This window comes from Chenopodium album, chromosome 16 (assembly GCF_948465745.1).
Source record: "Chenopodium album chromosome 16, dcCheAlbu1.1, whole genome shotgun sequence".
Classification (NCBI taxonomy): Eukaryota; Viridiplantae; Streptophyta; class Magnoliopsida; order Caryophyllales; family Amaranthaceae; genus Chenopodium; species Chenopodium album.
In genome coordinates, this window is record NC_137849.1 from 36,797,921 (window position 1) to 36,800,854 (window position 2,934).

Below are 2,934 nucleotides of genomic sequence, written 5' to 3' on the forward strand. Positions count from 1 at the left end.
GTGATCAATAAAAATATAGTAGAATAAACATTAATATTGGAAGCAATTTAACAATAATAACGTTAGTCAAATCAAATATAAATTAACCTAATCATGATACTAACAACATAATAAAATAAGTAATTAAATTAGTTAATTACTCACATTACGCGCGTTCCTTAAAATTGCTACATCATGAATAAATTGTTAGTAACTTCAATAAAATGTAAATCAAATAAAAATTAAATTAAATTAAATTAAAAGTAGAGTTGATTTTGTCCAAACCCTCAGTTAATTATACCTTTCACGCGTCGATTTAAGGATGGAACCTCGGGTTAAGTATGGACTCCTTGGAGTGCTTAAGGAAGTAATGATGTAATTAGAAATAAAGGTTTAAGGTTTAGAATATGAGAGAGAGAGGAGAATGATTTTTTTGGTCTAGAAGAGAGGAAGAGAGAATGATTTGGTGTAGAAGAGAGGAAGAGAGAATGATTTGGTGTAGAAGAGAGGAAGAGAGAATGATTTGGTGCCCCGAACTGTAGAAAGGAGGGGGGTATTTATAGAGAAAATGAGCTGAGGGAACACACGAAACCCTAAAAAGATAAAACCCTAGTTTTGGAGCGCCGTGACACGGCAGAGGTTGCCGCGACACGGAAAATTCTTCCATGACACGGCAAAATTTGTCGCGACACGGCAAAATAACTGCCCTAAAAAGATAAAACGCGTGTAGGTTTTACGCGGAGAAAACACGGAAACATTCCGTGGCACGGCATATTTACCATGACACGACAGAAAATGCCGAGACGCGGCAAAGTCCACCGTGGCGCGGCACGTGGCGCTGTGTCACGGTGTACTTTGTGACATGGCACATGTATGTGCCATGACACGGTAGAAAATGCTGTGATGCGGCAAAGTCCACCATGGCGCGGCACGTGGCGCCGTGTCACGGTGTACTTTTTTATTCGAAATGCGTGAGGAAAGAAGGAAAAAACATGAAAAAAGCACCGTGACACGGTTTGGAGTACCATGTCACGGCAATAAGCACCATGCCACGTCACCCTTTGCCGCGTCGCGGCATTTTAGTTGCTACGCGGTAATTCCAGTTTTTTACTCGTTTTTAAAACTACGATAACTTTTGATCCGTAACTCGAAATAAGGTATACAATATATCATTAGAAAGCTTATCAAGTCTTCTATCCAACCCAATTGTAGATTTTAAGATATGGTCGTTTTAGTAAAAGGGTGTCGGTTTTGGGCTGAGTTTAGTATTTTTGCTTATATCTTCTTCGTTTTAAATCGGAATTGGGCTTGTGATATATTTTTGGAAAGCTTATTTCAAGGCCTATCCAACCAAATAATAATTGGATCAAAATTATAGGGCACAAAATCAGTTACTCTCGATTTTGTGACGTGGACACGAAAAGAGGAAACCAAGTTATGGTATAGGGAAATGAGCTAGGAAATGGATTGGTTTATGAAATGTATTGAATGATAACATGGATTTAAGCACTCCAAAGATTAAATACTCAACCCGAACAATAATGGAGGTGAAAGGTTGTTCATCATCGGGTTTGGTTTTGGGGAGACATTTTTAAATGTCTACAGAAGCCCCCACTTTGACTGAGTTTGTAGAAACGTCAGTTTTGAAAACGATAGTCAAAGTAGTTGATAGGGACAGAGAATGATTTAAGACGTTCTGCGATTCTAAATCACTCTTCATACGACGATACCTACAGAAAAATGTCAGTTCCACAGATAAAAGAGTAAAGGGATAGAATGCTTATCTGACACCAGTGTATCGGTGGCAAACATGTTCAATAGTATCTGACACCAGTGTATCGGTGACAAATGAGTTTGGTAGCTTTCTATGCTTGAAGAAATCTACCGGATGATGTTTGTTGAGATACTTTCCATGTTTGAGGAAAGTCGATAGATGACTTTGGCAGGTTTCTATGCTTGAAGAAATCTACCAGATGATACTTTCCATGCTTGAGGAAATTCGACAGATGATTTTGGCAGGTTTCTATGCTTGAAGAAATCCACTAGATTACACTTTCCATGCTTGAGGAAAGTCGATAGATGATTTTGGCAGGTTCCTATGCTTGAAGAAATCCACCGGATGACACTTTTCATGCTTAAGGAAAGTCGACAGATGATTTTGGCAGTTTCTATGCTTGAAGAAATCCATCAGATGACACTTTCCATGCTTGAGGAAAGTCGATAGATGATATAATCACTGACTTCTTCGCCTTGAGAGGTGACAACGACCGAGAATTTTCTATGCTTGAGGAAAAACTTGTGTGATGATGACATTGCAAGTCTCTATGTATCGAGAACCTTGCGCCGTGAATCATCTTCTCTTAGGAGATGATCACTAAAATGATGATGGTTCGATTGTCCCCGAACATGGGCTGTAGATGGTTCGCTTGTCCTCGAACATGGGCTGTAGATGGTTCACTTGTCCCCGAACGTGGGCCGTAGATGGTTCTCTTGTCCTCGAACGTGGGCTGTAGATGGTTCACTTGTCCCTGAACGTGGGCTTTAGATGGTTCACTTGTCCCCGAACGTGGGCTGTAAATGGTTTGCTTGTCCCCGAACGTGGGCTGTAGATGGTTCGCTTGCCCCGAACGTGGGTTGTAAATGGTTCGCTTGTCCCCGAACGTGGGTTGTAGATGGTTCGCTTGTCCCTGAACGTGGGCTGTAAATGAGACCTGCAAAATGAAATTTTCCAAGGGACTCGCATATACTGTGATAGACTTGACCAACTGACTTGACCAAGCTTGACTTGACACGACATGACATGTGTATGACTTAATGAGACCTGCAAAATGAAATTTGCCAAGGGACTCGTATATAGTGTGATTGACTTGACCAACTGACTTGACCAATCTTGACTTGACACGACATGACATGTGTATGACTTGTGATTGTGTGTGTATAAGTATGATTTGAGTG